This window comes from Leopardus geoffroyi, chromosome A2 (genome assembly GCF_018350155.1).
Source record: "Leopardus geoffroyi isolate Oge1 chromosome A2, O.geoffroyi_Oge1_pat1.0, whole genome shotgun sequence".
NCBI lineage: Eukaryota > Metazoa > Chordata > Mammalia > Carnivora > Felidae > Leopardus > Leopardus geoffroyi.
The window spans coordinates 18,566,347-18,590,741 of NC_059331.1; the positions used below are offsets into that span (position 1 = coordinate 18,566,347).

The following is a 24,395-nucleotide window of genomic DNA, read 5'->3' on the forward strand; positions in this document are numbered from 1 at the left end:
CTTTGGGGTCCCCCCTCCTGCCCCCGCCTCCACACATACTCTTGAGCTTCTTTGGGAGCCGCCTGTCTTTTCACCTTTTTACTTGGTGTTTGGAAAACCAGATTCACCCGCGGGTGTATTTGTAAAGTGTCTCCAGAGAAATGCTGTCTCTGCTTAGAATCCTGCTATATATTCCAAGTTAATTTCGTACAAACTCAAGTGCTGATTAAAAATGGATATTTTGTTCTCTATGACATGTGAAGCTTTTAGATTTGTAAACCGACTTCTGGATTAGTTTTAATGATGATCGTGAAGTTTGCCTTGGTGAAAGCTAGAGCCTGGGACAGCAAGCACGTTTATAGCCTAGAGTTCTAACTTAAGAGCCAGGCCTGCTATTTCCCTAAATAAGCAAGGAGAAACGATTCCTGGCATGGAACCCAGATTCAGTGCAGGGAGGGTGGTGTTTATAGGACAGAAGTCCAGATAAAGAGTTAGATGTGCTACCAGGTGTTTTGGAGTTTGTGTAGATGGAATATTGTAACTTTATCAGGTTGTTCTATGCTTAGTGCTCAGAGATAACGATACTTTTGGAATGTCCCTGTTTTAAAAAGGATTCAACCTTGGAGGCATAAAAGTCTCTAGTTGGAGTGCGGAGTTGAATTGGACTTTGTTTGCTGTGGAGCCAAGGCATAAGAGTTCATGGCCTGTATGTTTAAAGGAGGCAGAGGAGCCATTTCTTGGAGAAATCAGATTTGAGGAGAGTAGGATGCATAGTGTGAACCTATTCAAAGCCTGTGGGATACTGTATGAAAGGAAGAGTAAGCAGTACTATATAAGCAACAAACACCTGGTTGGAACATGAAAGCTCTTGCAGATATGAGCTGCGGTTGAAAGAGGAAGAAAGCAAGTCTTCCCTGTTTTGAAAAGTTGATTTGACAAAATGTATTCATTCATTTAACTAATATTTGGCTTCACTACTTGCCTGGTTTTGTGGTAGGTTCAGGGGACCCATGTAAAAGCAGCTGGCTCTGCCCTGAGGGAACTCAGTTTCAGGGACAGTGAGGATTAGGGAACCTATGATTGATAGTATCTGCCCACTAAGTGTGCTCACATGGTGCTTTGAGAGCCTGAGGAGAGAGGGAATTCCTAAGCCGAGCATTGCAGGGCCAGCAGGAATTAGCTGGGGGACAGCAAGGTCTGGACACAGGGAACCACATGTACATGTGCTCCTAAAATAGCACCTGTGAGTTCTCCAGCTTGGCAAGTGGGAGCTATAGGCCTTTCTTGTGCTCAGGAGTTCAGACTTTATACTCCGGGTGCAGAAGCCTGAGAAGGCTTTTAAATTAGTGGAGTGGCATGGTTCAGACCCATGTTTAGAAAGATCTTGGCTGGTGACTACATAGGTGGTGCAGGGAGGGGAGGGGTTCAGGAACTCTGGTCGTGAGGTCAGCCAGTAGAGGAGAGATGAGGAGGGAGGAGGAGCCAGCTGAGAGGCTGAAAAGGTTGAGCAGAGGGAATGCCAAGCTGGGGTTGGTGGGGGTTGGGGTGGGGGAGCAGGTAGGAGAAGGAACCTGCATTCAGGAATGTGTGGGTCAGAAAACTAAGCATGACTGAAGATTTAACTATGTCTTCTGCAAGTTTGCTGGTGTCTATTAAACATTGAGAATGGTGGGGTATGGTGGACCCTGGGGCCACTTTGACGGAGATTGGGAAAGAAGAGGCATGGCATTTGATTTTTTAAAAACCTTCTTTCTCCCTTGAACTTAGGGCATTGCATTTCCTGTTCCTATTGTATTGATTTTAGAGTAGAGGTGTGTTCATTCATTCTTGTTGATGCAGAGGAGAGTATGTTCAGTCCTTTACTTCACAATTGTTCAGCCTTTCTTGCTTTCTAGGTTAGCGATACGATGGAACTATATCAGCCATAGTCAAAGGTTCTGGTTCTGTTCTGTGTGCACCATTGCTAATGGTTATAAGAATCCTTTATATTGACTGTCGAAACAGAGTCACAGATGAAGGAATGTTCCCAAGGTCATACAGCTGTCATGTGGTAGAGTCACAGGTGGCTATGCCCACCTGCATTTGTGTTGTATCAAACTGATAATGGTAGCCTTGATTGGGTGCTTCTCTGGCGAAGACCAAGCCCAGGTGTCTGGTGGTAGGCACAATGCCAGGGTGATATGGGAGAGTTGGTCAGGGACTCCACACAGAATTCCAGGAACATACTGTGAGGGACCATTCTTAGAAATCAGGGTTTGTCTGAGCCTTCCTGGGCCTGTGCTGGGTGCTCTGGGCACCATGCTGAAGTAAGCCAAGGATCTTGGGTCTTAGGCTGGCAAGGGCAGACTTTAGGGGAAGACTTCATTTGAGCTAGACCTTCAAGAAAGGTTAGTGGTTTGATTGGTGAAGGAGTTGATGGCAGGAAGATCACAACTCTGGAAGGAAAAGAGGTGGAACAGAGGCAAGGCGTGGGAGAGAGAAGACTGGCCACCTTTTCTGTATGTTCTGGAAGGTTGGGTTGGAACCAGAATGCTACATGGAGGAATTTAGAGTTATGTAGGAACAGGGATCCTTGAAGGTCTTGGAGCACAGCTGTGGTGGTTTTATGAAATGAGCCCCGGGATGCCTGGCTGGCTCAGTTAGTGGAACATGCGACTTTTGATCTTGGGGTTGTGAGTTCGATGGGCATAAGTTTACTTTAAAAAAATTTATTTTATCAGGGCGCCTGGGTGGCTCAGTCAGTTGGGCATCCGACTTTGGCTCAGGTCATGATCTCACGGTTTGTGGATTTGAGCCCCACGTCGGGCTCTGTGCTGACAGCTCAGAGTCTGGAGCCTGCTTTGGATTGTGACTCTCTCTCTCTCTCTGCCCTCCCCACCTCTGTCTCTCTTTAAAATAAACATTAAAGAAATTTATTTTATTTTTCAATAATTCTTTTTTTTTAATTAAAAAATTTTTTTAACATTTTATTTTATTTTTTTGAGAGACAGAGCACAAGCAGGGGAGGGGCAAAGAGAGGGAGACACAGAATCCAAAGCAGGCTCCGGGCCCTGAGCTGTCAGCACAGAGCCCGATGTAGGGCTCGAGCTCATGAACGTGAGACCATGACCTGAGCTGAAGTCAGATGCCTAACTGACTGAGCCACTCGGGCGCTCCCCCCCAAAATTTAGTTTTTAAATATTAAAAAAGAGAAAGTTAGCTTCCAGTATGAGTTTGGAGACTGGACTGGAGGCAAGTTGGTTACTGCTGTGTTCCAGTAGGGAGATAGGGGACCTGAACAAGAATAGTGGTCAGAAGGGGAATGAAGGGGGAGAAAGAAGGTTCAAGATGAGTCAGTTCAGCAGACATTAGGGACCTGAATGGTGCTGGTACCATCAGGGATTTACCATTGAGTAGAACGGGCAGAAGGTGGCAATGGAAAGATGGAGGAGTAAGGCAGCATCAGCTAAGTACTGGTGAGGACTTGCGAGAATCGGAATAAAGAGGGGCCCTTAGACTGCCAAAAGGGGAGAAAGATTGAGTCTGTGGCAGGCAGGCAAGATGAGGGGCTGTTCTTGGGTGAGCTGAAAAAGGTGGAGGAGGTAAAGACCAGGCTATGCCTAAGGACCAAGGAGTAGATAGGCTGGAGCCAAATGAAGTATCCCTTGGGGAAAAGTGGGGCAAAAGACTGACCTGAAGGCTGAGGTGGGTCAGTAGGGTATCTCTGGAAGTTCTGAGTGGGATAGTGCTTGTGTTCCAGTTTTGACAGGGGTTGCAGGGGGTGCAATTGCTGGAGGTAGAAAGGGTGGTCAAAAGAAATGGCAAGGAAGGGATGTACTTAGGGAGGAGAAACCATGATTTGTTGACCCACTTGGTGGGTAGGGGACTAGTGTGTTTTAAAATGTCTACAGTTTGGGAGACTCAGAATCATAGCAGGGATGATGTGGCTTTTGGCTGGATTCATTGAAAAATTGTCATTGACTTGCAGACTTGACCTGTGCAGGGCAAACTAAAGGTAGCCCATGATAGTGTGAAGTTGATCCCCCTTTACCTTGCTTGCCTTTTGAGTTGAGTTTATTTTGGTAATAGCCTTCTTGATAAGAGGTGTACAACTAGCCTAGTGGAATGGCAAGTGGTGATAGACCCATTTAGTGGATGGGTAAGAATAAGAGTGAGGCCTTGTGAGGTTTTTCCTAGCCTGTATAGGAAGTCAGTGATGAGAAGTTTGGTTCAATATGCAGGTCCTCTGGGTGTGTTGTTTAGATTGGAGCCACTACAGAGTGTGACTCCTTGGAGGCTAGAGGCTTCCAGAGTATTCAGAGAAGTAAGAAATGCTGGTTTCATTGCGGGGGCCCAAATGGGGACTATAGAGTATTGAACTCCAAGGGAACTCAGGTGAGAATAAATTCAGGTAGTGTGTTGTTCTTCAGTGTGTCCTGTGTATTGGTTAAGGATTTCTCTGTCCTTTTCTGGAGTTTTCTCTCTCCTCCCCATTAAAGAGTGTATCTGTGCCTTTGCCAGTGTTTCTGTGCTGTTGCTTCTTAAGCCTCCATCTTTTTCTGCTTTTTCTGTGTTGACATTCTAGGCCTGGAGTAAGGTGATAGTGGTTTTGAATACACAAGTGATTAATCTAGTTATTTCCCAGTGGGTCTTTTTGTGTCTATGCCTCTGGATAATAATTTAAAACAGTCTTCCTACGAGTCACATAACCTGCTTTGCCTTTTGACCGTTCTATTTCACTCTGATCATTAGTCAGTAATACTGCTCAGATAGCAATTTCTATAAATAGGATTTTAGAGTAGTTTACAAAATTACACCAGCCAGAGGGCTTAATTTAGCTTTAATGAATAGGGTTTCCTATTTTCCTATTTTCCTATTTCTTGTGTTTGATAGCTAAGCATTTTCTTAACTTTGTTCTGGGTCTAGACTGGAAAGATGGATGGGATGCAGTGGTACAATATCATAAACTGAAGATGTCTAAGTTGATGAAGCTGTTCTGTGTTCTCTGTTGGAGTAAATTAAATCTGAAAGAAACTTTAGCAGTATGCTGATTTAATTTATACTTATATTTTATTGTAATTAAAAATTTTGGGGGCACCTGGGGTGGCTCAGTCAGTTAAGCGTCCAAGTTTGGCTCAGGTCATGATCTTGCGGTTCTTGAGTTCGAGCCCTGCTTCGGGCTCTGTGCAGACATCTCAGAGCCTGGAGCCTGTTTCGGATTCTTTATCTTCCCTCTGCTCTTCCCCCACTCGCCCTCTGTCTCTCTCTCAAAAATAAATAAGCATTAAAAAAAAAAATTAAAGGGACGACTGGGTGGCTCAGTTGGGTGGACATCTGACTTCGGCTCGGGTCATGATCTCGCAGTTTGTGAGTCTGAGCCCCACATCAGGTTCTGTGCTGATAGCCTGGAGCCTGCTTCGGATTCTGTGTCTCCCTCTCTCTGCTCCTCCCCCACTTGCTCTCTGTCTCTCTCTGACTCTCAAAAATCAATAAGTTTATTTATTTACCTAACATGGTCCTCGAAATTAGTACCCTGAGATCAAGAGCTGCATGCTCTACGGACTGAGCCAGCCAGGTGCCTGGGTTTATACTTTGGCTTTATTTTTTCTAAAGTTTATTTATTTTTGAGAGAGAAAGTGCACATGTGCACATGTGAGTGAGTGGGGGAGAGGCAGAGAGTGAGGGGGAGAAAGAGAATCCCAAGCAGGCTACCCACTGTCAGCGTGGAGCCCAGTGTGGGGCTTGAACCCACAAATCGTGAGATCATGACCTGAGCTGAAATCAGGAGTTGAATGCTTAGCTGACTGAACCATCCAGGTGCCTCTACTTCTGTTTTATTTATTTTTTTAATTTTAATTTTAATTTTAATTTTTAAAATTTTTTTTAATGTTTATTATTTTGAGAGAGAGAGAGAGAGAGAGAGACAGTGTGAGCGGGGGAGGGGTAGAGAGAGAGGGAGGCACAGAATCTGAAGCAGGCTTCAGGCTCCGGGCTGTCAGCACACAGCCCGACATGGGGCATGAACCCATGAACCACGAGATCATCACCTGAGCCGAAGTTGGACACTTAACCATCTGAGCCACCCAGGTGCCCCTCTACTTCTGTTTTAAAAGCAGGCTCATAGGGGTGCCTGGGTGGCTCAGCTGGTTAAACATCTGACTTGGGTTCAGGTCATGATCTCACAGTTGGTGAGTTCAAGCCCTGTGTTGGGCTCTGTGCTGACAGCTCAGGGCCTAGAGCCTGCCTCAGATTCTGTGTGTGTGTGTCTCTTTCTGCTCCTCCTCGCTCGTGCTCTCTCTCAAAAATAAATTAACATTAAAAAATAAAATCAGGCTCATAGTGGGAACAATCAACTGAATATAAAAAAATAACTTTTATGGCTGACTTTGTCCTACACATCATGGGGTACATTTAATAGCCCTGAGGTTAAAATACCACTGTCTAAATTTTAGATATTAGAATTGTTTATTATAATTATTTTAATTAAGTGATCTCCATGCACAACATGGGACTCAAACTCATGACCTTCAGATCAAGAGTTGCATGCTCTACCGATTGAGCTAGCCAGGTGCCCCTATTGGAATTATTTCTGTCTTTGAAATTGTTTACAGGTTTTGGTACTGGTTTAATTCTACAGAAAACATTTAGTTTGTCACTCTTTGACAAAGAAAGGTGACTGATTGGTGGGGTGGGCAGGAGACTGAGTGGCATTCCCCACTTCCTTTGGTGTAATTCTTTTTTGGTTGTGGGCATTCACCAATATTGGATCCTTCTTTTCCTGCAGGGCCTCTGCTCTTCAGGAAGATAAAAGACTTAAAAGCAGCCTAGCACTAGAAGGCAAGGTAAGGTACTTGAAAAGAGATTGCTGCAAAAGAAAGATGATTGGTACTTGCATTCTTGGCAAAATGATTATGGGATTTTAAGACACTATAGTGGGGAAAAAGCTGTATCAAGTAATACATATATTTAAAATAAGAAATTTTGAAAATGAAAAGAAAGGAAAAATCCTTTGTCCCCAATTTTAGTCTTTCTTTTTTTTTTTTTTTTTTAAGTTTTATTTAATCTTTGCACCACACGTGGAGCTTGAACCCACAACCCCAAGATCAAGAGTCTCATGCTCTTCCAACTGAGCCAGCCAGACACCTGTAGTCAGTCTTTATTTTATTTTTAAAAATTTATTATTTTTAAATTAATCTCCACACCCAGTCTGGGGCTTGAACTCAGAACCTCAGGATCAAGAGTTGCTTGCTCCACTGACTGAGCCAGCCAGGCACCCACTAGTCTCTCTTTAAATAGGAAATGCCAACCCATGGTACAAACTCAGAAAGTTCAAAAGGATTATGCAAGGGAAAGCTTCTACCCATCCCTTTAGTCCCCGGTTCTCCCTAGGAGCAGCCATTATTCCCTGAGACCTGGGTGTCCTCCAGAGACCTTGGGCAGCACTTTTACGGAGTTTAGGTTAGAGCATAGACTCCATTTTTATCCTGCTTTTTTCTTAGCATTAGAGCATGAGCTGTGTTTTAGATATACAACATTTGTAATGGCTAACCTGTTCGTAGTTCTTAGATTGTTGTTTCTTACTTTGATTATAATATGTAATGTTGCTATTAACATTTTTGGGCATTAAGCTTTTTTGGAATCTTTTTTTTTTTTTTTTAAGAATTTCATTATTTAAAAAAAAATAATCTCTACACTCAGTGTGGAGCTCTAATTCAACTCAAGAGCTGCATGCCCCACTGACTTTAGCTAGTCAAGCACCCCTAGAATCTTTCTTATCACCATATTAAATATAAAGCTTTTGAAAAAAGAGACATGACTTACAGTTTTATAGGAGCACATCTGTATTGTAGGAGCACATCTGTAATGTCAAGTGAGGCTGGTTTGTATTCGTTTTTATTTTTAAGCATGGTGTATGTTTTCCCTGGTCCCTTTTCTGTGACTTGTATGGATATGTGATTTTTATAGCCATGCAGAGGCCCAGGCTCAATGTTGTCTGCCATTGGGCGTAGGTGTAGCCACAGATTCAGTCTTCTTGAGGCGGTCCCAGCTCTCAGATACCCTAAGTATAGGGGAGGGTGCCATCAAGGGGAGCTCAAGGACAAGTGAGACACTTGGAAGGATGTGTCATATTCAGGGAAACAATGACCAGTGCCCAGCTTGGCACTTGCTCTTCATTTCTATGGATGTTGAGTTTTTGTATGTGGAGTATGGGGATCTACAAACAAGAAGCATCTCTTACAGAGTTCTTTCTTTTTTCTTTAATTTATTATTGTTAATAACATTTTTAATGTTTATTTTTGAGAGGGAGAGAGAGAGAGAGAGACAGGACAAGTGGGGGAAGGGCAGAGAGAGAGAGAGAGAGAGAGAGAGAGACGCAGAGTCTGAAGCAGGCTCCAGGCTCAGAACTGTCAGCACAGAGCCCAACATAGGGCTTGAACCCACAAACCATGAGATCGTGATCTGAGCCAGAGTCGGGTGTTTAACCAATTGAGCCACCCAGGCACCCCGTATTATTATTATTTTTTAAGTAAGCCCTACACCTAACCTGGGGCTTGAACTCATGACCTGAGATCAAGGGTCACTTGCTCTACTGATTGAGCCAGTCGGGTGCCCCCAGAGTTCTTTCTAATAGTTGGTATCTAGGAGCACCTGGGTGGTTCAGTTGATTAAACACCCAACTCTTGGTATTAGCTCAGGTCGTGATCTCATGGTTGTGGGATCAAGCCCCACATTGGGGCTTGGATTTCTTGAATTCCTGCTTGGAATATTCTCTCTCTCTCTCTCTCTCTCTCTCTCTCTCTCTCTCTCTCTCAAAATAAATAAATAAACATTAAAAAAGTAATAATAGTTGGTATCTACTGAAATAGGTTAGTGGACTTGGAGATGTTTGTTTTTGCAAATGATATGGTCGTTTCTATTTTATCTCTCTCTGTGCTGGGAGCATTTCCCTCCAAGCATCCTAGGGATTGATAAGGGATTACTTAAGATTCCCAAGGCTGTCTATAGCAGAAGTGAACCAGTTCTGCCTTGGTTGTCATAAATGCCTCTCTTAATTAGCTCAGTTCTCTAGGACTGGGTTGATACTTCAGCCAATTTTTGCCAAGAAAAATTATACAGTGAATAATGGAATTCCAAATAGCATTTCCTTTTTATTTGGCTATTAATCAGAACCTGGGACACCATCCATTTTCTGGGCCCTTATTTTACTATGGAATGCTTCCATAAAACACGCATCTCTCATCACTATAAATGTCACGTGTATACTCCTGTTTGGGCTGGTAGGTTATCTTTGCATCATAACTGCCCTGACCTCAGGGAGCCTTGCTTACTGGATTTTTTAATAATGGAGACCAGCCTGATGAGTGGTCCTTGAGCAGGGGTGGGTTCTGCATCTTGTGGAAAATTAGGAAATGTAGAGAACTTTGCTCTACCTGTTATGTTAAGCATGCCTGAATAAGTGTCTTATATTTTTAGACTGAGCAGTGTTGGGAAGATTGAATTGCCTGAGTAGAGAAATTTGGTGGGAGGAGACTAGAAGAGAAGCTCTTTATTAAAGATCTAAAAATAGAATTCATTAAAGTCTCAAATAGATAACAGTAGGATTCCTGTCTTACTCTCTCCTCTGGATTTGTGCTACCAGCTGTTGCTTCTGCTTACCTGGAAAAGATCACAATATTTTGTCAGAAGGGTCAACAGTATAGACTTAAAATACTGTGTTTGCCAGTCTGAAGATGTGCTTTTTCCAGTTTTAAAGTACTTTAAAAAGCGACTGGATTCTTTGGCGCTGGGAAGAAATTCTTAGCAGGAAAAGTTGATTCTTTTCCTTGGAATGCCCGCCCTGAGCTGACAGGGCCTGTGGGGTCCCCTCTCCCTTCAAAGCCTTGAGTTTTTTTCCTTCTGGTTAGGCATTGATGACGAGAGAGGGGACTCTTGTATAAGGCATCTAATTTGCCCATCTAATGCTACCTTAATCAGATGGGACCTCAGGTCTCCCTTCTGATTTTTTAAAGAGGGGTTTCTTTTTGAATCAAAAAGGTGGAAAGGAAAATGGCTGCTCATGTGCCTATGGTGCCCCGGGCTGCCTTTGCCCTTTTCCTCTGTGTGAGGGGGTGAAGGAATATCCTTGTCTCCCCTCTTCTCGCCTGCCATGAGCTTCCAGGGAGAATGGGGCTCATTGTGGGCTGTGCCTGCAGGCACAGTGTCAGGTCTGCTGTGGCTTCTGTCTGGTCTGCTGTGGTTTCTGGGTGCTGAGGGCCCAGCAAGTAGTCATTTCCTCACATGCTGCCCTGCTGTTCAGGACTGTTCTGAGGCATGGTGCATGTGTTTTGTTTGCTCCTAGGTCTGTCCTCTGATTTTGTCATGTCTTGATAAACATTCTTGTGGACCCTTTTGCAGGCCTGAGCTCACTCTTGCAACAGATTTGAGGCCATATTTGGAGAGGCAGGCATGCTGCTCCCAAGGGTGGCTTAGTGCCTGGTCACAAGAGGCTGGGCACTCTCTCCAGACCTTTCTTATGTTTGGAATCCTCTGGGAAGCATAGGATTAATCTATTTGTGAATGAAATAGGCTTTAAATTTTTAAAAATTTATTTTGGCCTTCAATTGTATCTCAATAAGGCTGGAAAAAATTTGTTTTAGCTTTAATCAACTATAGAACTTATTCAAGATGTGAAATGCTAGAGTATGATTCTCCAGGTAGGGGAAGCCAGAGGGACTCAGCTTTTTATTTTTTTTTCAACGTTTATTTATTTTTTTTGGGACAGAGAGAGACAGAGCATGAACGGGGGAGGGGCAGAGAGAGAGGGAGACACAGAATCGGAAACAGGCTCCAGGCTCTGAGCCATCAGCCCAGAGCCCGACGCGGGGCTCGAACTCACGGACCGCGAGATCATGACCTGGCTGAAGTCGGACGCTTAACCGACTGCGCCACCCAGGCGCCCCGGGACTCAGCTTTTTAAATTTTTTTTTTTTTTTCAACGTTTATTTATTTTTGGGACAGAGAGAGACAGAGCATGAACGGGGGAGGGGCAGAGAGAGAGGGAGACACAGAATCGGATACAGGCTCCAGGCTCTGAGCCATCAGCCCAGAGCCCGACGCGGGGCTCGAACTCACGGACCGCGAGATTGTGACCTGGCTGAAGTCGGACGCTTAACCGACTGCGCCACCCAGGCGCCTCAGGACTCAGCTTTTTAAAAAACAGGTTTGTTTTGGACGTGGATACTCTCTCCTGATACCAAAGTGCCTTACCCATCAGGCGGTTCTTTATTTTTTATTTTTTTAATGTTTATTTTTTGAAAGAGAGAGACAGAGCATGAGTGGAGGAGGAGCAGAGAGAGAGGGAGACACAGAGCTTGAAGCAGGCTCCAGGTTCTGAGCTGTCAGCATAGAGCCCAGTGCAGGGCTTGAACTCACAAACCGCGGGATCATGACCTGAGCCGAAGTCGGATGCTTAACCGACTGAGCCGCCCAGGTGCCCCCATCAGGCGGTTCTTTTGACCCTAGACCAGTGTGTCCTTGGGGAAAAAAAAGTATGAGGTACTTCTGTTTTTTGTGAGTGGACAGATAGAGACTGCTTCTTTTTCAGGGGTGTTAGTTTCAGATGGGGAGCCATGGCACAAAAACAGACACATAGACCAATGGAATAGAATAGAAACCCCAGAACTAGACCCACGAACGTATGGCCAACTCATCTTTGACAAAGCAGGAAAGAACATCCAATGGAAAAAAGACAGCCTCTTTAACAAATGGTGCTGGGAGAACTGGACAGCAACATGCAGAAGGTTGAAACTAGACCACTTTCTCACACCATTCACAAAAATAAACTCAAAATGGATAAAGGACCTGAATGTGAGACAGGAAACCATCAAAACCTTAGAGGAGAAAGCAGGAAAAGACCTCTCTGACCTCAGCCGTAGCAATCTCTTACTCGACACATCCCCAAAGGCAAGGGAATTAAAAGCAAAAGTGAATTACTGGGACCTTATGAAGATAAAAAGCTTCTGCACAGCAAAGGAAACAACCAACAAAACTAAAAGGCAACCAACGGAATGGGAAAAGATATTTGCAAATGACATATCAGATGGGGAGCCAGATGTATGGTCAGCTGTTGTGCATTAGCATGTTCTGTAAGGATCAGGTGAGTGAGCTGGTGATGGTAGGAGGATGGAAAAGCCCTGGTCAGGCCCTCCTGGAGTTGGCAGAGGGCTTTTCTACATGAAGTCTATATGATTGCATGGATGGCTGCTAATTTTGTTCCTTTAAAACCCAGATAGGGAGATTATTCGGAATGGTACTGGAAAGATCATTTGAGTAAAAAAATTCCATTCTTTCCATGATGCTTCAGTATGTCTGATTTCTTCATCTTCTGTGGAAGTGTCCTCTGAAAGGAACAGCTGGCACTGGCACTACCCTGGGTGTTTGCCTTCCTCCTACCTTTTGTTTTTTTTCTTTTATTAGAGGGGGACAAAATCTAGTCCATTTTATCCTTCTGACTGGGCAGAATGATAGGTTTCTTTTCTCTGTTTTAGGATTGGGAGTGGCGTTTTGTTTTTATCAAATAAAAGAATAAAACATACTTACCATGCTGAGATCACACTGTCAATACCAGCACTTGTTATAAGATGGTATTGAGTTCTAATGGAGAATTCTTTCAGATAGTGCCTGCTCATACATAGTGTTTTGGGTCATGAGTTCCCAAGAGGTGAGGTCTACCCACTGAAGGTCCTTGCACTTTGGCAAGACCAGCAAGAGTTTGGCACAACCAGCAAGAGTTTGGCACAAGTGTGATGAGGTTGGACAAAGAAAACTGAGTATTCTCAGCAGTAGAAACAGGGGCCTGAGGAAGGAACCTACCAGATGTACTGAGTCCCCTGGGACCCTTGCATCCTAATATGGCTTAAGTAAGGCCCTTGACCTCTCTGCTTCAGTAAAACTGGGACAGAGTATCCTTCCCATAGGCTGCTGAGAAGGAAATAAAGGTTGACTAGTAATGTTCCCTGTACTGTTCTGTAATGGCTACTTGTTAATATTACATTTATCCTTTTCCTTTCCGGTGTAAATTAGGACTCTGATATTTAACAAAGGCTGGTTATGTTTCTTAGGTTGAGTTACGGGTTCAGGGGTGTTTTTTTATTATGTTTCACAATTACAAATGTAATAGGTGATTTTAGATGTAGCTAGCATTTGATAGAATCAAACAAACCTAGATACAAGCCCATTGGTACCTCCCAGGAAGCAGCTCTACCTTGACTGCTCACTCATCTGTGGGGTTTTGAGTGCTACAGTGTCTTGTTGGGGCGGGTGGTCCTTGGAGGCATTGGCCTCTGTCAAGATGAGTAAGAGGATGAAAATACTTTGAGGACCAAGGTCTCTCTCTGTTAACTAGAGAGCCTTGTTTAGATTTTTTTTTTAAAGTAACCTCCACACCCAGTGTGGGGCTCAAACTCATGACCCAAGATCAAGAGTTGCATACTCCACTGGCTGAGCTAGCCAGGCGTCCCAACATTGTTTAGATTTTTAAGAAGTTTCTTCAGAGGTTGTTTGTGCCCAGGTTTGTTTTCTTGAATCTTACCAGTGAAGTAGAAGGAGCATAGGCTGACAAGGTTGTTGCATGTGAGTTGAGTGACTGGAAGTGCTTTGTTTCTTTTTCTGTATGCTGTTTATATCTTTTCAAGCTATCAGCAGCAGTGCATGCCTTAGAGTGAAAGCCCTTGGTTTTCAAAGGACTAGACGTGTACTTATTTTTTCCCCTCATGACCATATGACCTCCTGACTGGGTAACTTATTAAACTTTGGCTTTGCAGCCAACTTGCATTTTAAGAGACCAGGAGCGAGTGAGTGAGTGCTCCTGGTTATATGTTGGCAGCAGCAGATTCTATACCTGGAACATGTAATTCAGTAAGCTGTAGGGTTGGAATTCTTTAGAACAGGAATTTTGAGGTGTTATTATAATTATCATTGTTTTGGTTAATAGGAACAACTTAGTATGGAATGTTTGAACCTTACTCTGTAAAGTCAACATCTCCCTGGAAACCAGAACTGTTTTGGGCTTCCTTGACTCCTAGAGGGACAAATTGAGTACAAATTCTTTGGGGTGTGATGGGGCGAGGGTACAACCAACAGTGCCGAACTTCTAAGCAGAGAATAATTTTCCTAAAGGTAAAAATCGGGTTCCAGCCTCCAAGTGATGTAGGTGGGCACTGTGTTTTATGATTCTGTGTTGGGTGGGAGTTGCCTCTGGGTTCCCAGTGGGGCAGTCTCCACATGATTTCCAGATACTGGAGGCATCTGGTTTCTGACCTTTGTGTTAGAGGCACATGAGGGTAGAGCTGTAGGCTGTTATCAGATAAGAAAATGACATGATACCACCAGAGGGGAGTTGAAAATAAAGCTCTAAATGCTCACTCTAAATCCTCTGATAGGCTAGAGGGGAAGCAGAGCCCACAGGGTTGCTCCCAGCCTGGGAGTAGTTCCTGACGGTGCTGAACAGGTAGTCCAGAGAAGGCCACTGTATAGGAGCTGATTCTCAATAGAATAGAAGAAACCCCAGTATTGAAGCAAGTCCATTTCTACTGCAGGCACTCCAGACTCCTTGTCATTTTGGAGGGATTACTGACCTTGGCAGTTTTATTTCACATTTGGGTCTGAGGTGGAGAAACCAGGACACCCAGTAGTGTTCATAGCAATGCCCATGTTCTTAAGCTGGTCTGCTCATGTAGGTTGTCTAAGGCACAGAAACTACACTCATGAGATTATGGGTGACTGGAATATTTGTATTTTGTGTATATATTTAAAAATTTTTTTTAAATGTTTATTTATTTATTTTGAGAGAGTGAGAGAGCAGGGGAGGGGCAGAGAGAGAAGGAGAGAGAATCCCAGTCAAGCTTTGCCCTGTCAGCACAGGGCCCTTTGTGGGGCTCAATCTAACGAACCCTGAGATCGTGACCTGAGCTGAAATCATGAGTTGGACAGTCAGCCGACTGGGCCACCCAGACGCCCCTGTATATATGTTTATTCTGTGTCAGGTCCTTATTGTAAGTGTTTTACATGCATTAGCACACCTAATGAATCTATGCTTATAATTGGAAAAAGTTAAAGACAAAAGGAATTTGATCTAGGAAGTGTTTAAGATTAAATACTATTAAGCAGCCTTGTAAGACAAGCTAGCCTATGGACTGTGGAAAAGACTGTCGGCTGGCATTCAGTGGGCAGGCCCTGTTGGTGCTGGGTTTCAGTTCTTTCATTTGCAGGTGGTTTTTTAGTTCCTGTCATGTCCTGGGCACTGTGCTAGGCTCTGGGGATGGATCTGGTGATGGGTGAGACAGGTATGGGCCCTGCCCTACTGAGGCAAAAGAGGAAGGAGAAGTGAAGATTATTTCTTCTCAGTTGGTATTTTTTAGAAGAAAGTGTGTTTTGGAGAGGCTGAAGGTCACACCCCCGAAGTGAGCATAGGCAGTCAGTATGCCTCTGATTCATCTTGGGGGGGGGGGGGCTAGACCCATCTCAGAGAGTGATATGAGGCATCAGGAAGAGGACTTTGGAGAGCCTGGGAGGCAGTTCTAGGTGATGATGATGATGATGGTGGTGGTGGTGGTGGTAGTGGTGATATTTTTACTGTAGTTGACACACAGTGTTACATTAGTTTCTGTGGAAACTAATCACTGTGTACAACACAGTGATTGGATAACTGCAGTTCTAGATTATTTTCAAAGCCAGACTGACATTTGGGCACACACAGATATGTCTGTGACCTGTTGAGCCAGTTCCTGGTGCTGATGCCATGCCTTAGGTGATCCTGGTGGGGCCTGCAAAATGGTGTTTCAGAGATTGGCCGAAGTGAACCATGGAAGCCCTCTTGGTTTGGTAGTGATTTGGATAAGGATGTGGGGGGAATTTGGGGGTTAATTGAGGAAGCTGCAGGACCAAATGGGAGGGGGATTAGAGAAGATGAACCCTGGAAAAGAGAGGGGAGGGAGAAGATAACAGTGAGCAGAGGAACTTTGTTAAGTTTGCTCTGTTAATCCCCAAGTTGGAGGAGATGGGAGGCCAGGGGGACAGCAAGGGGTGGGATCTAGAAACCATTGTGGGGTCAAGTCGGCTAGGAGTAGGGATGGGAGACTTTGACCAGCCCTAAAATGATGGATTTATGGTGTAGATAGAGGTAGCTTCTGAACAGAAACTAAGGCAGTGAGGTTGGTCTAGGCCAGAGCTGAGGAATAGTGGAATCTGAAAGGCAGTGTTGGTGTGCTTTACCAGGGGAGCAAGTTAAAACCCTTCAGGCTGTGAGAGTCAGGAAAATCGGCAGTGGAAGGAGTAATGCCTGGAGGAGACGTGGGGATTTTTGGTCCCCCAGTTAAAAATAAACAGTTTATCCCTGAGAACTGGTTGAGAGATGGATAAAGGAGCCACACAGGTGGCTGCAACATCAGCTTAATGACTAACAACTGTTGGAGAGCATAGCACCAGGGGAGTGGCCACTGGGGGTTCCTCATGCTGAACCCCAGAATTGGAGGTACCCACCTAGTTGGCTGTGGGGCTAACCTCTGTGTTCACCCTTCCTGTCTTTCTTTCTACATGTTCTGCTTTACACAGTCTTCAAACTCTTCCAGGGTTGGTTTGGTTTTATGATTATTTCATCTTTTGTTTGTTTGTTTGTTTGTTTGGAGAGAGAGAGAGGGAATATCTTAAGCAGGCTCCATGTACAGCACGGGGCTTGACTGGGAGCTTGACATGGGGCTCAGTCTTAACGACCATGATAAGCTCATGACCTGAGCCCAAATCAAGAGTCAGATACTTAACTGAGCCACCCAGGCGCACCTGTTTACTTCATCTTATTGTTATTATTTTTTTTTTTTGCATTTTTGCAAATTCTTTAATATCTGGCTTGTAGAAGACAGCTGGATTCTTACATTGTTTCTGCATTCATTCTGTTGCAATATCACTTTACCTTATTAAAACTATATATGTATGTATATATGTATATATATGTATGTTTATGTATATGTATACATATGTGTATGTGTATAATATATGTATGTATACTTAAAGTAGGCTCCACACCCGAGGTGGGGCTTGAACTCAAGACCCCGACATCAAGAGTTCTACCAACTGAGTCAGCCAGGTGCCCCTAAAAATATTTTATTAACCTTTTTTTTAAACTTTACTAGTGTAAAATAAAACAAAAATAGAGAAAACAACCTCTCCCCCCCCAAAAAAAAATATAGCTTAGTGAATTATAAGGTTAAGAAATAGAGCTTTGCTGGCCCTACCAGAGACCTCTTGGTGGGTCCCATCCCTGCTACAGCCCTCCATTTCCTACCTTCCAAAGGTGACCCCCAACCTGTTTTTTTGTATCCATTTCCTTACATTTATTTTTGGTTTTATCCTCCACATGTGTATCCTTAGGCACTGTAGTTTAGTTTAATTTTATCTTTTCTTTTTTTTTAAGTAAGCTCCACACCCAGCATGGGGCTTGAACTCACAACCCTGAGATCAAGAGTTGCATGCTCAACTGACTGAGCCAGCCAGGTGCCCCAGTTTTGACCATTTTTAAAACTTGGTATGTCTTCTAAGTTTCTTTAATCTACAGATTCCCCCTCTATCCCCTTTCCTTGCAATTATCTGCTGAAAACCCTGGACACTTAAATTTGTGGAGTCTTCCCACAGTCCAAATTTTTGTTTACGTTTTTTTTTTTAATTTGTTTTTAATGTTTATTTATTTTTGAGAGAGAGAGTGTGAGCGAGAGCACGCACAAGTGGAGGAAGGGCAGAGAGAGAGGGAGACACAGAATCCAAAGCAGGCTCCAGGCTTCTGGCTCCCAGCTGTCAGCACAGAGCCCGATGCAGGGCTCAAACTCATGAACTGTGAGATCATGACCTGAGCCAAAGTTGGACGCTTAACTGACTGAGCCACCTAGGTGCCCCTCCCACAGTCCAAATTTAGCAGATGGTGTCTCAGGGTGCAGGCCACCCATGCTCTTCTTTGCATTTCCTGCGAATCGATGACTGGATCCAAAGGCCGATCAGCCTCAGGTTTGGACCTTTGGCGTGGCTGGAGGGCTGCTTTCCTCTTGTTCCACATTGCTCATTGCTGGTACCCAGAGCACCACTTCTGTGGGAGGACGAGGGCCTGAGGAGAGGCCAGGCCCAGCCCAGCCTCTCACCGGCTCTGTAGTCCTTGTCAAACCAGTCTCTCCAGAACCCATGTGACAGGTGTTGCAAGAGGAAGAGCCTGATGTCTCCTCTGGCTTAATTCACCAAAGTGGACTCACAGCAACATCCACCTCTCAGGCCCTCCCTTCCCTCTAACTCCCAATGTTCCTGCCTTTCCCTGTCTGTCCATCATTTTATCCCCTATTTTCAACTTTCCTTCCTTCCTTTCCCCCTTTGTTTATATGGTGTTCTGATGGGAAAAGAGCTGTTTGAGGCTGAGGAGAGGGAATCTCATACTATTTGCTCACCGTCTGGGGGACTGTGGAAACCTCTGTTTACTCATCTGTAAAATGAAGGTGTTGATCCTGATGATTTAAATGGTTGCCTCATACTCTGTCCCATGAGTGTTGTGTTTTACAAATTTTCTCTGTGTTTGAAAGCTGTTTCAGAGGATTTTCTTCTTGTGGGGCACAGCCCCAGTGGTAAGGAAATGGAAAAATCTGGGTAGGGCATAGAGAGCAGCCAGAATCCCGTCTTTTCCTCATATCTGTGCCATTGGCCAGTGGGCCGGGGGAACAGTGGAAGGCTCTGTGGGCTGTGGTCGTGGCCTCACATGCTGGTGTCAAGCTCTGGGTACAGAAACCTGCCTTTCAGAATAGGGAAGTGTGCCAGCTGCCAGTGCTGCAACTGTGCCGGTAGGTGGCTAAAGCTGTGGGCGTGTGGAGGTCCAGAGATTGTTTCATTGTGAGACTAGGCGTAGGCTCCAGGCCCAGGAACTTGTCAGCTGGCCCTGGCTTTCTCGTTTGCAGGCCCCACTCAGCTTCCCTCAGAATTTGATGGGCAGCCCAAGCCTATGTTTGATGCGGGGGCGACTCTGTGCTCACCTCAAGAGACAGCAGCTGCCTGATCCACCTTTGCTGTGAGGATCTGGAGGTAAAGGGCTGTGCTAGTGGCTGGCCTACACCTTTGTATATACTGAGCTCATTGCCCTTCAAGTGGGAATTGCTACTGAGGAAAGGTATCATGTACCGTCCTGGGGTTTATCTGGCCTTTCCCTAGTGCTGAGACACTTAACACGTGCATGTGGTGTTTTGTTTGTGGTGTTACTATTTCACACATTTAAAATTTCGTTTATGTTATACTTCATTTCAAAGCCAAATAAATTCAGATTTTTGTGTTGTTCTGTCCACTAAGATTGCTTAGGCCTAAGGAAGTAGACCAGGTTTTGTTTTCTTGTTTTGAATCCCAAGTTTTCTGAGAGTTTGTCCTTTTGGGAGGAGAACGTAAGGAATTCCAGTCAGGGAGGTGTGGGCTGTGCTGGAGGAAGGGCCGCAGAGGCTGCCTAGCAGTGCTCAGGAGCTGCCCATGGGAGTGGGTGTCAGGCAGCCAGCAGCAGGCATGGCAGTGAGGGGAATGCCGAATCTCCCATATGAGTGATCTTTACTATTACATTTAAAAATGGAATTATTCATGTTTTGGTGAGGGCATAATTATGGCTACTTGCTTAGGGTGGTAAAGCAGGAGTTAAAGCCATGTTTCCTAGTGCTGGCTGCTCTGTTGGTGTTTGCTATCTATGATCAGCTAGCAGTGAAAGTAGGAGGCCCTGCTTTCCCCTGAGGTGTCAGCAGGTAGCAGGCGCTGGCCAATTTATCCTAGGCCAGAGCTGAATTTTCTCATTCTTGAGTCTTTGAAAATATATTCTTTTATAGATAAAGCTGTTTCACTGAATCACCTGGTAATTAGTAGCATTCAATTTTTTTTGATGTCACCAATTTTTTAAAAATTGAAGCATTATTTATACATGTAGCAAAATGCATAAATCATAGATGTACAACTCAACACATTTTTACATACTGTATACGCCACTGAGATCAAGATCTAGAACATTTCCAGAAGGTTCCATTGTGCCTTTCCCCAATCAGCATCTCCCCCAAAGTAACCACTCTTCTTTTGTTTTGTTTTAAGGTTTATTTATTTTGAGAGAGCGCAGGCAAGCAAGGGAGGGGCAGAGAGGGAGACAGAGAATCCCAAGCAGGCTCCACGTTGTCAGGGCATAGCTCCATACGGGGCTCAACCCGCGAACCAGGAGATCATGATCTGAGCCGAAATCAAGAGATGCTCAACAGATTGAGCCACCCAGGTGCCCCTTCCCTAAAGTAACCACTCTTCTAACCTCTGTCCTTAAGCTTAGTTTTCCTGCTCTTGATCTTCATGTAAGTGGAATGATAGAACGTGTGCGTACTGTCATTTGTTTTTTTTCTTGCTAAACATTAGGTCTGTGGCGTCTGTGTGGTTCTATACAGCATTTTGTTCTCTTTTGTCGTATAGTATTTCACACAAATATATCACAGTTTACTGCTTTTCCTGTTGGTAAACATTTGGGCTGTGTCTAGTTTTTGACATCCTGAATAATACTGACGTAAATGTTCTTGTTCCTGTCTTCTGTTGGTATATACTAAGAATGAGTTGTGGATATATTTGATGTTTTAATAACTGGGGATTTTGTTTATATGCCTCTTGTTGTATTTTATTTTTGAACTTTTTATTATGGGGAATTTCAAGTACACTCTTAATGACTAGCTTAGTGACTAGCATAGCATAATATTCACGTTTCTAACTTTTGCCCCACCTCACATAATTTTGAAGCAAGTCTCAGACATCCGGTCATTTCATCCCTCAATAGTTTGGTGTCTGGCTCTAGAAGATAACGTAACCATAGCATCTGCTAAAGGGCTTCGTGTTCCTTCTTTCTGGTCCTGGTGTTTTTCTCCAGGGTTTGTATCATGGTCCTCATGGTGGGGTGTGGCTCCCAGTTCCTGTTACTCCTCATTCTGGTGAAGTTGCCTAGGTCACTTGGTTTTTCCAGGCAGCCTTTGAACCAAGAACTAGCATGATAGAGAGTTGGGAAGGTCATCTTAGGAGTTTGGAATGTCAGTCACGGTTCTGGGTACCACTTTCTGTTGGGTTAATTATCCACATGTATAACTTAGGCAGATCTGAGAGAAAGAGGAGAGTGGAGTAGTGAGTACTTCTGTAGTTAGGCGCATGACTGCCTGTCCCAGATGGCTGCATTGGCCTGCGATAGATGGCTCTTTCCCCAGGGCTCCAAGAGAGGAGGGTGCTACCTCCAGGACAGCTGGTCTCCAGCATTCCTGTCAGGCCCTGCCCTTCAGTTGAAGGACAGCAGGCATCAAACTTAGATTTGGAAGTAATGATTAGAGAAAGTTAATGTTTTTCAGAACAGTGAAACTACAGTATGAAGATTAGACTCGGGAGCCCCAAAATACTCTCTAGCTTCCCTCTCCTCTCCTTGTGTTCAGCAGTTATGCCTGTGTTTCCCTGCTCTGACCCTGGAGTTGTTCTGGGGTGGGCTCAGGAGGTACCCTGGTCTGGAGGGCTGGTCCAGGGAAGAAACAATGGGAGCAAAGAACACCACAGATACCTTATTATTTGGAGTCATTCGCCCATAAATTCTCCATAGCAATTTTCCTCTGAGGTAGTCAAGTTTGACTAGAAAAACATAGCACCATGTTTTGATTCATTAGTCATCTAGATGCTCACCCTCCCATACTGTTGCACTGGCTGACCGTGAAGTACCACTACTCCCAGTTTGAGTTTATGACACCTGCTACCCACCGTGCCCAATATTCAAGGAATACGAGAGGGACAAATTGCTTTCTCATGCTGTTTCAACCTGTCCCATTCTCCTTCCTCTTCCTTCTTATGTTGTTAATGAGGGAGTTTGCCAATAACTTAGTTTTAGGGAAAGTGAGGGAAAAGTCACTTCTATCTTTAGGTGGGAATGTAAATTGAAGGCATTTTGCCAATATCTGTCAGTTCTAATGTATGTAACTTTTGACCCAGTAATTTCACATCTAGAATTTTATGCTCAGATTTCCTCCCAGAAGAATGCAACTATGAGAGTCAGAGCACCCTTGAGAGCAAAAGAGGCAGGATACTTAGACACTTAAATGTGCCACAAGCAGCAAGGGTGAGTGTGAGGTGGGTCCAGCCACTGGGGCTGAGGTCTCCCAGTTCTAGTAAATTTGAAAAGTAACAATTATGAAATATGTGATTCCATTTGAGCTTTAAGAATGAATTAAAGAGAGATGTACTTGTGTATGGGTTTAGAGACAAATTAAATGTGTCATTTGTGGATAGCTGCTGAGGAAACCCAGCCTGCTCACCTGAGGCTGGGAAGGAAGCCTGCTTTTCACTTTTGTCCTGTTGTATTATTAGAATTTGTTTTACCCCCATAGGAATTACTTGTATTGCATTAAGCCCAAAGGTAAGGACCAGACAGCTGATGGCATCTTTGTGAGCTTGCCATGTATCTTCTGGATTGTGATCGGGAATTGTTAGTAGGGAATATGACTGAGAAACACTGGGTTAAGCCTGCCCAGACCTTGCGTTTAGCTCTGGGACCTCTGAACTTGGTGATGGTCTGGTTGGGGTTTTTTCCTCCAGGAGGGAAGGCTCCTGGGAAGGAAAGATGAAACTATTTTTAATCTTAAGCAAACATAACCCAGTGTAGTAATTGCAGGCCCCAGTGTGACATTTTCTTCCATTATAACCCAAGTCACTTTTAGAACAAAGAAAGTCCTTTTTTGTGTTATTTTGTGTTGTAGTGTTTCTGGAAGAAAATGCTTTTAAGATACCTTTATTTCCCCTTACAAACATGGACGGCTTGGGGACCTGGTGGGATGTGTGTTTTGAGTCATGCAGTCTGGGCATTTGGTGCCTGGACCCTGGAATGCTAGTGGGCAGGGTGCTAGGGTGTAAAGTAAGTGGTGGGGTTAGGGTTTCATAGGTTGTCACAGTTTATAGAGCTCATCTGCAGACTTCTGCACCTCTTCTGCACCACAACTGTTGGTGAATATTGCTGCTTTGCCAGGGAAGAACTGAGGTCTTGAGAGGGGAGGTGGAACATGCACCACATTCCTTTTTCTTACCACTTATTGTCTATCCATTTCACGTGGCATGGCACATATTTCTGTAATATTTATGCATGTACGTATGTATGTACGTTTGTTTATTTAGTTAAGTCTCTACATCCAGCATGGGACTCGAGCTCACAACCCTGAGATCACGAGTCATATGTTCTTTGGATGTGAGCCAGCCAGGTACCCCTAACTTTCAAATTTTGGTATAATTTCAGACTTACAGAAAAATTGCAAGAATAGTATTAGGAACACCTAAAAACGCTTTCCTTTGAATCGCCATTTGTTTATATTTTGCCTTGTTAGCTTTATTGTTATTCCCTCCGTTTTCTATCTATACATTTTTTTTCCTGAACCATTTGTATGATTGGCAAACGTCACATCCCTTTACTCCAAAATTCTTTTTTTACTCCGAAATTTATTTTTTTATTTTATTTTTTTTACATTTATTTATTTTTGAGAGACAGAGAGGGACAGAGAGCACAAGTGGGGGAGGAGCAGAGATAGAAGGAGGCACAGAATCCGAAACAGGCTTCAGGCTCTGAACTGTCAGCACAGAGTCCGATGCAGGGCTCAGACTCATAAACTGTGAGATCATGACCTGAGCCAAAGTCGGATGCTTAACCGACTGAGCCACCCAGGTGCCCCACTCCGAAATTCTTAATTATGTATTTCCTAGGAATAAGGACATTCTCTTACTACAGATCATCTGTCAAAATCAGCACATTTAAGGGGCACCTGAATGGTTCAGTCGGTTACATGTCTGACTTCAGTTCGGGTCATGATCTCCTGACTTGTGAGTTCGAGCCCTGGTTTGGGCTCTGTGCTGACAGCTCAGAGTCTGAAGCCTGCTTCTGATTCTGTGTCTCCCTCTCTCAGCCCCTCCCTTGCTCATGCTCCTTCTCTCTCTCTCTCTCTCTCTCACTCACTCACTCACTCTCACTTAAAAATAGATAGACATTAAGAAAAAACTCAGGACATTTAAGGGGCGCCTGGGTGACTCATTTGGTTAAACACCCAACTCTTGATCTTGGCTCAGGTCATGATCTCATGGTTTGTGAGTTCAAGCCCTGTTTTGGGCTCTGATGGCATAGAACCTGCTTGGGATTCTCTCTCTCCCTCTCTCTCTGCCCCTCACTTGCTTTGTTCTCTCTTTCTCTGTCTCTCTCTGCCTCTTTCAAAATAAATAAATAAATAAATAAATAAACCTAAAAAAGATTAAAAAAAAAAAATTAGGACATTTAACATTGGTGTACCTATTTTATAGTCCGTATTCAGATTTCCAAAGTTGTTTTAGTAGTACCTTTGATTGTCCCATATGAGTAGGTATGAGATGCAGCTTGTTTT

General features: G+C 44.1%; 1 protein-coding gene across 5 annotated transcripts in view; it reads left to right on the forward strand.

Moving 5' to 3' along the window:
• Window positions 1-24,395, forward strand: part of DAG1 (dystroglycan 1) — a 72,161-nt gene that overhangs the window by 1,380 nt on the left and 46,386 nt on the right. For 3 of the 5 annotated variants that reach the window (XM_045496849.1, XM_045496848.1, XM_045496846.1), the window contains exon 2: window positions 6,743-6,800. The exons of the other annotated variants lie outside the window; for them this stretch is intronic. The gene's annotated coding sequence lies outside the window, so the exon portion shown is untranslated. The remainder of the gene's footprint in view (window positions 1-6,742; window positions 6,801-24,395) is intronic. 5 annotated transcript variants of the gene reach the window in all.